The sequence below is a fragment of the Osmerus eperlanus genome, chromosome 12, assembly GCF_963692335.1.
Source record: "Osmerus eperlanus chromosome 12, fOsmEpe2.1, whole genome shotgun sequence".
Taxonomy (NCBI): Eukaryota; Metazoa; Chordata; class Actinopteri; order Osmeriformes; family Osmeridae; genus Osmerus; species Osmerus eperlanus.
In genome coordinates this window covers 5,603,669-5,616,439 of record NC_085029.1, presented here as the reverse complement: position 1 = coordinate 5,616,439, position 12,771 = coordinate 5,603,669, and the positions used below count along the sequence as shown (strand labels likewise).

General features: G+C 42.0%; 1 long non-coding RNA gene across 1 annotated transcript; it reads right to left on the bottom strand.

The window, feature by feature from the left end:
- Positions 1 to 9,272: 9,272 nt before the first annotated feature.
- Positions 9,273 to 11,132, bottom strand: LOC134031776 (uncharacterized). The gene is made up of 3 exons (XR_009931951.1): positions 10,837 to 11,132; positions 10,280 to 10,425; positions 9,273 to 9,932 (listed from the first exon to the last, which is right to left on the bottom strand). It is a non-coding gene; the product is annotated as an uncharacterized LOC134031776 (long non-coding RNA).
- Between the last annotated feature and the right edge of the window lie 1,639 nt (positions 11,133 to 12,771).

Here is a 12,771-nt window from a genome sequence, read left to right as displayed (position 1 = left end):
AATATAGCTGCAAGCAGCAGTGAGGTGGCCAAGCAGTCATATGACCAAGAAAACATTTTAGACATCCTGAGAACAGGGTTCCGAGTCCCTATACCAAGTTTGGTGTGAATCCATCAAAGATTTGCTGAGCTACGACCCAACTTCCTGTTTGATGGCTTAACTGCACATTTTGATTGCCTGTAATGGGCAAACGGTTTCGAAAATCAAAAAACAATGTGATGGGCTTTGTTAGGCTTGGTCTGAAGATAATATCTGCCAAATTTGGTGAAGATTGGACAACATCTGTAGGAGGAGTAAAGAAAAAACGTTTTTCAATGAATTCAAAATGGCGGCCACATCAATTCGGCTATACATTTTGTCATTTAGCAGACGCTCTTATCCAGAGTGACTTACAGTAAGTACAGGGACATTCCCCCGAGGCAAGTAGGGTGAAGTGCCTTGCCCAAGGACACAACGTCAGTTGGCATGACCGGGAATCGAACTGGCAACCTTGGGATTACTAGCCCGACTCCCTCACCGCTCAGCCACCTGACTCCCTATTATCACAAGTTATCATGTGTCACACACGGGATGTCCCAAGATATCATGAGACAAAGGAATCACTTAATAAAAGCAAACAAATCAAGTTATTGGCCAAAACACATTTTTGCTTCCTGCGTCCACGCCCAATGATCACATGACACCAAATTGATTGGACATCCTCAAAAGAGGGTTCTGAGTCATCACACCAAGTTTGGTGTTGATTTCTCAAGGATTTGCTGAGATATGACCAAACTTCCTGTTTGGTTGCTTTGTTGCCAATTTTGATTGGCTGTACCGGACAAACGGTTTTGAAAATCAAAAACCTTTTGATAACTACAGTGCGGGTTGCTCTGACGATGATGTGTGCCAATTCTGGGGAAGATTGTAGGAGGAGTAGGCTTTCAAAGGTTTTTGATAAAACCGGAAATGGCGGAAAATCTATATAACCGGAAATTGACGTCATAAGGTGTGTTGAATTCGTCTTCATCCAGGGAATCCAACGGTACCTAATTTTTGAAAATCGGTAACACGGTTCAAAAGTTACGGGTGTAAACACAAGTCCAACTTTGACCCGTTGGTGGCGCTAGAGTTCTGGAATGGGAGACATGAAACTTGGTGAAAATAAAGAGGGGACTGTCCTCAAAGAGTGTGCCAAATTTCACAACTTTTTACCATACGGTTCTAGGGGCTGCCGTAGACTCCAATGGGAGAAGAAGTGTAATAATAAATATAGCTGCAAGCAGCAATGGAGGGGCCAAGCAGTCCAGAGCAGGACATGGCCTCCATGGCACTTTTGCAACAAGCAGGTCACAACGAGCTATTGCACTCATGTGACACACCCAGTTCGTTTGAAATATCTGTTTCTGCTCAGAAAAAGCTATCATGAAAAAAAAAAAAAGAAGTGGCTGTGACCTGTAGCACCACCTATGGTCGAATATGGGTCCTTTGTGGTGTGGGAGTTACACTTGGCCTGTACTTATAACGTGCAGTAACTTTATTCGCTTCTTGGCTTTGGTCAAATATATTGTTCGATACACCAACGTGATTCCAAATTAGATTTGCTGTAACTGACAAACAATTTAAAAAATCCATCAGATGACTTTTGTGAGGCCAAAATGTATTTATATAACAAACACAAAACGACAAATGTTAGACTGACAATCTTGAAAAATAGTAATCACATAATCTTACTGTAGTCTTGATGTATACATTGTTGATGTGATAAACAAGTCAATTCAAGAAGTGGTGAGTGGAACATGTTCTTTCATGGCAGCAGTGGTTGAGAATCTACAATTAGCAAAGTTACATAGTGTATCATTTTGGCCATCATGCAACAGCTGTATAGTAGCTTATATGATCTGTTTCTTTGTACTGCGCTGTTCCCAGGTCTTGAGTAGGATATCGTCAACACAAAGCTGTGTAGTTGCACTCTGTAGTAATCCTTCATGTAGAGCTTAGGCAATGATGTGGTCTCCTGTTCTGAAGTAATGGAAAAATCATTGAGGCATCAAATGTATATTCAGTATATTTGTTGCTAATACATATTATGTTTAAGTTTGAAATAACTCTGTCAGCAAACTTACTGCATCCTGTAGGGTGTTTTGAACAATCTATGCAGGGTTTCTTTCCACAAGGTTCCATTAGGTGATACTATACTATAAATTATATAAAGCTGTAGGTTATAAAATAGAATAATCAATCTATAATGTATTATAGCAGTATTTGACTTCGCATTTGGGCTGTTGCATACTCACCATGTATTCCCTTCTTCTGACTGCATTTCATCTTCGGTTTCTGTTGACAGGTAGGCTCAGGCTTCATAGCTGCTGTTATGTTTTTTACATGTAAGTGTTCATGTGCTCTGTAATATATGAGTGAAGGTTTCATACATTATTTTAATTTAAGGACTGCTGCAATTGCTGGTCTGTTGGGGTCTTTGCTGAGTCATCTGTGTCGTGGACAGCTAAATGCCTGTGTGGAATGAGTGGTGGTCCCGCTGGTTATTCTGTGAGGTGGTGACTCTCATCTAACTTGTTTAGAATAAAACTGACATGTATTCAAATACCTTACCTCTCTTGTTTTTCTTAACCGGTAACATTCTGCTGTGGTGAATAACAACAAATTAGCCACTGATCTATTGCCTTACCCTTAGCTCGTCCTATACTTGATATTCAGCACCATCTAGTAGCCTACAGATATTGCAACTGGCTCCCCACATGTCCTTAGTAATAGCTTTCTTGTTGGCGTACTATATTTTCTAACCCGGGCCACTGTCATTCGTGGCGAAGGTGTGGTGAAGATACGGGACAAGCCACAGACACAGCTGTTCAGTCTGTCGTCAACGTGGGCGTGACGGCCTTCAACATGGACAACCTGGACATGAAGGGCATATTGAAGAGAACCGGGAAGACCACCGCCAAGGCTGTGGTCAAAGACCACAACCCGACAACAGAAGAACCGACAGAGAAGGGGTATGGGGAGAAAGGGAAGTAAGGGGTGTAGGTAAAATGTTTTGCTGTGGTCACGTGTTCTGTTTTCTTTTGCAAAATTAGCAGAAAGAGGGTTTTACTTTAAGGTGTTTTTTAATTATTATTATTAAATACTACATTTAGATATCTGATTGATTAACTGCCGACTTCTTGTATCTTAAAATGTATATATTTTGATATTGTATGTGATTCACAATGTATTTTATCCAAGTATTTCCCAGCCCTAATTATGTGCACTATTAACTTTTAAACCACTCAATTAGATTAGTATTATTCATGCCATTTGTTCATATTGCAAAGATAACCCCAAACTCCATTTAAATACCATGAAGTAAATGTAGGATTAGGCTATGTGTACATTATTGAATACACATACTGATATTTCTGTTTATTGTCCCTTGGTTCAAATAAAAAGGTGAAACCGGTAGAGTATTCATTCCTAATGCGTCATTTAGACCCATGTGCAACGCATATCACATATCTCAACTATTGCTATCGGATAACTTAACAATAAAAAACAATTGTCCCACATTTGTGTCGATTATGTGAGTAAAAGTAGTCCTAATGTATGTAAATTATACTGGGTCATTGCGTCGCGGTCACACCTCTTCCTACAGCAAATCGGATACGGCGGTTTCCATGGGATACCAGAGGAACAAACTTTTCATCTAATTAGTGCAACCAGAGCCCGTCTACGGAGAGCCGGTCCACTCCCTATTAATGCACCCCCTGCTAACCCTGACTAGGAAAGTGTTACATGCCTGAAACTTACTGTGCTTACTCATACTAGTGCCCTCAGTGTACAGTAAGAATCATTTGATGCTGGGATATACAGAACAGACAATAGAGGGGGGTGCATTTCACGGCAGGCTTGTTGTATTCCTTCTTGCCATGAAATGCACCCCCTGCTAACTCTGAGTAGGAAAGTGTCACAAGCCTGAAACTTACTGTGGTTACTCATACTAGTGCCCTCAGTGTACAGTAAGAATCATTTGATGCTGGGATATACAGAACAGACAATAGAGGGGGGTGCATTTCACGACAGGCTTGTTGTATTCCTTCTTGCCATGAAATGCACGCCCTGCTAACTCTGACTAGGAAGGTGTCACTTGCCTGAAACTTACTGTGGTTACTCATACTAGTGACCTCAGTGTACAGTAAGAATCATTTGATGCTGGGATATACAGAACAGACAATAGAGGGGGGTGCATTTCACAACAGGCTTGTTGTATTCCTTCTTGCCATGAAATGCACCCCCTGCTAACTCTGACTAGGAGTGTCACTTGCCTGACACTTACTGTGGTTACTCATACTAGTGCCCTCAGTGTGCAGTAAGAATCATTTGATGCTGGGATATACAGAACAGACAATAGAAGGGGGTGCATTTCACGACAGGCTTGTTGTATTCCTTCTTGCCATGAAATGCACCCCCTGCTAACTTTGACTAGGAAAGTGTCACATGCCTGAAACTTACTGTGGTTACTCATACTACTGCCCTCAGTGTACAGTAAGAATCATTTGATGCTGGGATATACAGAACAGACAAGAGAGGGGGGGTGCATTTCACGACAGGCTTGTTGTATTTCTTCTTGCCATGAAATGCACCCCCTTCTAACTGACGTGTATAGCTAGTTGCAAGCGTGCACAAGTCTCGGAGCTAGTTTTGTTCTGCGCAAGACTGGACGAGCCGGAACTGGAACGATGGCGCGGTCCGTTTCGCGCTCTCGCTTGCCTCACTGCGCCACTGAGCACTTTTCATAGAAATGAATGGGGATGCCATCTTGGAAAAGAAAACAAGCTGTGTCTACTAAATATAAGTCTATGGTCTGAGCCTGACACGGAGCAGGCTAGTTCCTTTTTTTTCTTTGTCACAACCTTTATTTATCTTTTTTTTATTATTGCATAAAGGCAGAAATACAGTCAATTACAGAGTATACAAACAGACAAGAATGCAAAGGGGGTACAGCACAGAACAAATCATACAAAGACCTTATAAAGAGTACAGACAGCTTTCTCATTAAAGGAATACAATATAGTTTGAATGTATAATTCTAATCCTTTGTAAAAGATAAAAAAGAGAGGTTTTCTATTAGGCAGTTGTATTTGGTAGTGTGGTAGTTGTGAATGTTGGTGTGGTAGTTGTGGCTTCAGGTATACTAGTAGTATTGGTTGGTGTGGTAGTAATAATAATAATAAGAAGACTTTATTCATATAGCACATTTCACACAAGAATTGCAGTTCAAGGTGCTTTACATAAAATCAATAATACAAATAATAAAAGTAGTACTATTTGTTGGTGTGGTAGTTGTGTTTGTTGGTGTGGTAGTTGTAGGTGTTGATGTGGTAGTTGTGGCATCAGGTATAGTAGTTGTGTTTGTTGTGTAAATTTGTGTCGTAGTTTCGGGGTCTGGTAGTAGTAATAATAATAATAATAATAAGACCTTATTCATATAGCACATTTCTTACAAGAATTGCAGTTCAAGGTGCTTTACATAAAATCAATAAAAACAATAATACAAGTAATAAAAATAATTTAAGTAGTACTATTTGTTAGAGTGGTAGTTGTGCTTGTTGGTGTGGTAGTTGTATTTGTTGGTGTGGTCGTTGTAGGTGTGGTAGTTGTAGGTGTTTGTCTGGTAGTTGTAGGTGTTGGTGTGGTAAATGTTGGTTTGGTAGTTGTAGGTGTTGGTGTGGTAGTTGTTGGTGTTGATGTGGTAGTTGTAGGTGTGGTAGTTGTGGGTGTTGGTGTGGTAGTTGTGGGTGTTGATGTGGTAGTTGTGGGTGTTGGTGTGGTAGTTGTGGGTGTTGATGTGGTAGTTGTAGGTGTTGGTGTGGTAGTTGTGAATGTTGGTGTGGTACTTGTAGGTGTTTGTGTGGTAGTTGTGGCATCAGGTATAGTAGTTGTGTTTGTTGTTAAAATGTGTGTCGTAGTTGTGGGTGTTGGTGTGGTAGGTGTTGGTGTGGTAGTTGTAGGTGTTGGTGTGGTAGGTGTTGGTGTGGTAGTTGTAGGTGTTGGTGTGGTAGTTGTAGGTGTTGGTGTGGTAGGTGTTGGTGTGGTAGTTGTAGGTGTTGGTGTGGTAGTTGTAGGTGTTGGTGTGGTAGGTGTTGGTGTGGTAGTTGTGGGTGTTGGTGTGGTAGTTGTGGCATCAGGTATAGTAGTTGTGTTTGTTGTTAAAATGTGTGTCGTAGTTGTGGGTGTTGGTGTGGTAGGTGTGGGTGTGGTAGTTGTTGGTGTGGTAGTTGTGGGTGTTGGTGTTGGTGTGGTAGTTGTAGGTGTTGGTGTGGGTGTGGTAGTTGTTGGTGTTGGTGTGGGTGTGGTAGTTGTAGGTGTTAGGGTTGGTGTGGTAGTTGTGGGTGTTGGGGTTGGTGTGGTAGTTGTGGGTGTTGGTGTGGTAGTTGTGGGTGTTGGTGTGGTAGTTGTTGGTGTGGTAGTTGTTGGTGTGGTAGTTGTGGGTGTTGGTGTGGTATATAGGTTTCCAACGGTGACAATCACACAACGCACTGCTACTGTCCAGGTTATACAGAGCATTGCTGCTAATACTGCCACAATTTCCACTCTGACATGTCCATCTGTCAGCCAAGGCTGAATTGGGACACTAGGTTAATGGCCAACTTGAAGTGAATGTCCACCTACAATCATTAACCCTTGTGCTGCCTTTCGGGTCACATGACCCAAAGGTTCATAACGAACCATCGTTGTGTTTACCCAATTTTACCCAATACAAAAAAAAAATATATATATATATTTTAACCTTCGCAATGTGGGGGGTCTGACGCATGCTTACAAAAATACAAAATTGCTTTACTTTGTTTTTGTATGCGGTAAAGTTGTCGCAATACGACGGTGGGTCACAACGAATGAGGGTCAGAATGACCCGAAGATAACACAAGGGTTAAGGAGATGTAAAGTCTAACCCACAATTCTATACTGTAGTTTCTAAGATGGTCAAACTCATGAAAAGTGAAACACACTTACAGTAAAATCCTAAAAACATTCTAGTTTGGCTTTCAATCAATTAGAGGGCGATAGATAATAGGGGTGGGAATCTTTTGGTACATCAAGATTCGATTAAAATCGATTTGGGGGTCACGATTCGAGGTAGATTCGAATAAATCATAACGATTTTTAAAATTTGTGAATCGATATGAATCGCTAGAAGACTGAATTGCGATTCAAATGTGAATCGTTTTTTTCCCCCCACCCCTAATAGATAACATACTGAAAAAGTTGAGTACAGTGTAACTATCCAGCACAGATGAATAATTTATAACATATAACAAATACGACATACTTTCACAACAGTAGCAGGCTCAATGCTAATAATGGGCTTGATTTGTAATCTTACATCTATTCATCAAATAGGCAATGAAATCCCAGACTGCGTGAAATAAATGCCAACCAGTTACCATTATCTTCCATTCAAAAACATTAGTCTTTATCTTTGCTACTTTGCAGAAGGCAGATATCCACACTCCCCTGTCAGAACTCAGAACTCTGTTTCTACTTTGTGGTCTTACGCTCCGTTCACACTGCAGCGTTTTTTAACGCTCTGCATCGCATGCCTTCCCACAGTACACCACGCTCGGGGGCGTTAGACAAGTTAATACAGAGTTGTAGTTCTCTAAGGTCTCTGTTGTAGTCATGGCCAAGCGTGCAGATTTGGGTTCATGTACTCACAATATCGATCAAAATACCACTTTTACACAACATTTATGCAAGTGCAAGATTTTACTAGTGCAAGATTACAGTAGAATACATGTTACGCCACCGGTCACTCAACCAGTCGTTTGTAGGCTGGGCTAGCGAGCTAGCAGTGGCACAGAACAGTCACGTAATGTGACGAGACTAAATTTAAAAGTAGGCTATAAAAACACACTAGGAACAATGACGACATTGGCAACCATGCACCATGCATTATTAGTTTAATGTATTCTTTAAATTCAGGCTCGTCACATTAGTAACTTTGTTCTGAACAGAACTGGGTGTGCAGACACATACGAAAAGTTTCTCCTCCATCTTGAAATTGTCAAACCTAGAAATGTTTACCATGACGAACAGTTGCTACGTTACAAGAAACAAGAAACCAATCCGATTGGCCAACGCTAGCGTTTTCACGCTCCTCATTTACATAAAGTTGAGAAAATCCAACTTGCAACGCTCCGCTCGCCTTCCCACAATGCCCTACGCGAGCGTCAACGCCTGGTTTCATTGAAAATGAATTGGAAGCCGACGCCCCGCGCCGCCCGCTCCGCTGCAGGGTGAACGCAGCGTTACTGTGTAGGATCCGTCTGAGTTGACTCCTTTGGGGTTAAAGGTCATGGTCCCTCCGTTGAAGTTGGAGGCTGAGGATCCAGAGAGCAGCAGTAACAGTGGCAGCAGGATGGTAGAGCCAGACATGGTGCCTACTGTATGTGAGCACCTCGGACTGCAGCATCTGCTTTTAAACAAAAACGTTTAAGGGAAATACTGAATATGTGATGGGAGAATGAGGAAGGAAAGACACGTTGGAATGGAGATCAACTTGTCTGTGGAACAGGGGGCGACATGGGCAATAAATAATAATTGGAATGGTGACATTCCTGCGATCAGTTTCTATTGCTCATTTGAAAGGCACGTAAATGATAGCCAGTTGAGGTGGCTCGGGCATCTGATAAGGATGCCTCCTGGACGCCTCCCTGGTGAGGTGTTCTGGGCACGTCCCACTGGGAAGAGGCCCCGGGGAAGACCCAGGACACGCTGGAGGGACTATGTCTCTCGGCTGGCCTGGGAACGCCTCGGGGTCCCCCAAGAAGAGCTGGTGGAAGTGGCCGGGGAGAGGGAAGTCTGGGCCTCCCTGCTTAGGTTGCTGCCCCCGCGACCCGACCCCCGGAAAAGCGGCAGATGATGGATGGGTAAATTATAGCCTATAATGTCACTCTGTGGGAGTATTCACCTTGTATATACACTGTGAATACATAGTTTTACAGATAAATAGTTGATTTTTTTTTACTGTTTAGTGCGAAATCATTAAGAAATAATATAAAACCAGTCTGTGGCACACCACCAAGGTGAATTGGTTTAGTGTTGACCCTTGGATGACAGTGTTGGGGGATGGGCATGGGCGGCATATACTGTATGTGTGGCCTGGGGAAACCCTTCACCTGGTGAAAATTTGACTTTCTGGGTGGTATACATCTTTGGAAACTACAAACTCCCCTGAATACAAATCTGACACATCACTTATGGCATCTGTCAAATACTGCTGCACAACCTTCTTTTTTATACTTGTTACAACATCTGCCCTGTTGTGCTCGACTTCATAACAGCCACCACTGATGAAGTGTTGCTCAATGTCCTGCACATCCAAAATGTCAGTGCAAGAGCCTTCACTGTCCAAGTAAACTCTTAAAACGGAATTTGGAATGGTCAAGCTGTGCTCCCCCTTGTCAGTGCAAAACACCAACTCCCCACTAAGCTTTGAGACATAACTCCCACCCCTGCGCAGAATCTTGCATTTCTCACATCTATGGTAAGGAACTTTTATATCAAAAGTCAACTGCTGTGTATAACACTTCGGACACTGCCGCTTTGCTTCAATATGAGCCCCTTCAACATCACTGAAGAATTTAGTCACATTCTCACGTGCACTTCCCTCTCCATCTTCCTTGGCTACAACTCCACTGATGTCATCCATTTTGTCAATTGCACTAGCTCTCGTGGTAGTCAGAAAGACGGATCCCAAAAACTGCCGTGTCGACAGATTAGTGAACTTATAGGACAAGCCCTCCTGCACAGACGAAATTTGACTGTCCCACAATTTAAGCGGAATGCTTCCTGTGGCATCACCCACTTCACTCCTTCACCTCTGCTTGAGAGTTGCGTACAGAAACCATTTCTGTGCCAATCTTCAAGGAGATGACCTTGGCCTCCAACACACCAACCTAAAACATAAAATCATTTAGCAAGCATTCAGTAACCAAACATGCTTGTTTCAGACTTAAAAAATGCACACCCTTAAGCCCTTACACCTGTCACATACAAGAACGAGCATGCCTCAAGTGAAGCATTGCCAAAATAAACCTGCTTACAATGGAAGTGAATAGAAATCATTCAATGCAATGCCACCCACTGTAGTATGGAGTCCACAACTTTAAATACTCCACTTTCCTATTAACATCTTGTTGGCAATGTCTTATGGACAATTTGTAGATTTCAAACCTGCAGTTGATAGCCTTTACAAGTAGCGTGGCCCCAACAAAATCTAAATCAACCAAATAGGCCTACTTACATGCTGTCGCGGGCCCAAAGCCTTCACCTTCACCACATTCAAGGGCAGCAGTTCTGCTGGCTTTCTGGATGGGAACGGAACTTCGGTCACCCGTATTTCAGTGTTCCTGTTGCACTGTACATCAAACGCTGCCGTGCTATTGAAACCTAGAGTGTATGAGCAAAATCCTAATGATATTTCCGTTGCATCATTCATTACACGGCGTTCCCGAACACTCGATTTACAAACACGTTCTATGGGCCATTATAGTGGCATTTGAATTAACCACTTGAACTCAATACATGAACTTCTGTAATGTCACATTTCTCGACAAGCTCATTGCTAATAAACAAAACCTATGCCTAAAAACGCAGCTTGAAACGGTTGTCGTTATAACAGGTAGGCTACCTCAACTAGCACTCGGCCTACTGAGGAGTCAAGTGTTCCGTTTCAATTCATACCATAGGCGTATTCACGGTTCTCTGTACAAATCACCTAAAACCTTGTGAGGACAACTGAGTCTACCTACCTAAAAGGAAATAAGGAAATATGCAACTTGAACTGTAAACAAAACGTACTCAGCGCCTTCTTAACATTGCACAGCCTGATTGCATGGCCATTTTTGACCGCTTGACTGAACGCGTCGTGCTTCTCCGGCGAAAACACCACAATATTGTGGTATTCCTCCCTTCCACTCTGAAAAACCACGTTAAAGTACTTCGTGTTTCGAGCGGAGGTTTTAAGTGGAGACCGAATGAAGGAATCCTTCGATCTCCTCTGGAGTCGCTTCACCGATCTTCATTCTTTTGCTTGGTTCCATGTTCTGATCGCGTATGACCTACTGCAACTTCCTAAAGACTGTTCTCCAGCCCTGTTCCTTTTGAGATACCTGCCTGAAGGTTTTGGCTCCAACACTAATTTAGCACACCTGATTCTAATAATTAGCTGGCTGATCAGGGGGCGTGTTCACCAAACACTGTAAGGCTAAAAGTAGTTCCTAACTTGCCGATTTGGGAGAAACTCTTAAAAGTAGTAAGGCTGCGTGTCGGTCTTCATTTTTGGATTCCTACATTTCTGTTCTAAAGTATTTCACAAAGCGTTTTAGCCCCAAAACCTAAACAGATCAAAAATGTCTGCTGCTGGCAATCCGCTTTGGAACGTAAACATTTTAGAAACATTTGGTGATAATGAGCTTTTAAAAATATATCGCCTTAATCTCAATGATAATATGATTGTTGTAGAGATAATCATGGATGTAGTCCTTCATAGAAACAGCCCAATAACACCTGAGATCAAGGTTTTGACAACTCTACACCACTTGGCCACATTGTGAAAGTGTTGCTATGCAGCGCAGTCAAACTAGGTATAGGCTAGGCAAAAGCTCAGCCAACAAATATCCTCTACAAACCCCAACACATACTGCATGCAGAGCAAATATTTTGCAAGCCATTTAGTTCGCTAGCTGACACTTTTAGAGTGACTGACTTAACTATCCAAGCCAACAGCTACCTCCAACACACGAATCTAAATAAACCCTACCTCAGCAATACACAATTAAATAATGCTTTTTCAAACGTCATAAATCCCAGACGGTATCCTTTTTGTCCTGCAGCAAGGCATGCTGGGAACCAATAGCGTCTCCACTACAAGGCTGTAGTGTTCTTTTAGTGTTGCACATACCAAGTACATATGGTTAACGTAACAATGATTTTGTTGTCAAAAAAGTTGTAAATTGTTCGTGTATGCATGTTTGAAAGGTATAAATTGTATTTATTACAAATTTATGAATACAAAATGATGTGGCACACTAGGGGATCGAAGCTACAACCTTCTGACTTGAATACATGCGTCTTATCCATTACACCACTGACTTTACTCTGTCATGCCAGGTTTCCTAAACACATGACGCAAGAAATCCGATGTGCTGACAAGCAGCATCTTATCTACAAAGCAAAATAGTTCTGGCTGTTTTTGAGTAGAAATCCCCTCAGAATGAAACATTACCATTATGATTATACTGCTAGACCGCTACTGTGATGTACCTGGATTCCTGTTTCACTAAACAGATAATCAGGATCATGACAGACTTGAAGGCTGTGGCTGGATTTGAACCTATGACCTTGCACTTCACAGGAGACCATCTTATCCCAGTGAGCTATTGTCAGTGCTGTGACTTCCTGAAGATAATTTGTGTCAAAGACGGTGAAGATTGGACAAACTTTGAAAGGAGGGGTAGCGGAAAAACTTTTTTTAATTACTTAAAAATGGCAGCTGCATCAATTTGGCTGTTATCACAAGTTGACGGGTCAGAAATATTTAGAACTCACTCGTTAACAGGTTAATAAAATCAGCTTATATTGTACATTACACGTCTCAATTGTGTGTCATATCACAAAGTAAAATTAGTAAATAGTTACCACCCTGGCCTCTTTGCTTGTGGCGTTTCTGCAGCTGCCTTGCAGTAAAGCAGTTAGCTTAGCTATCTCCCAGAAGTTAACGAGCTGCTAAACTAA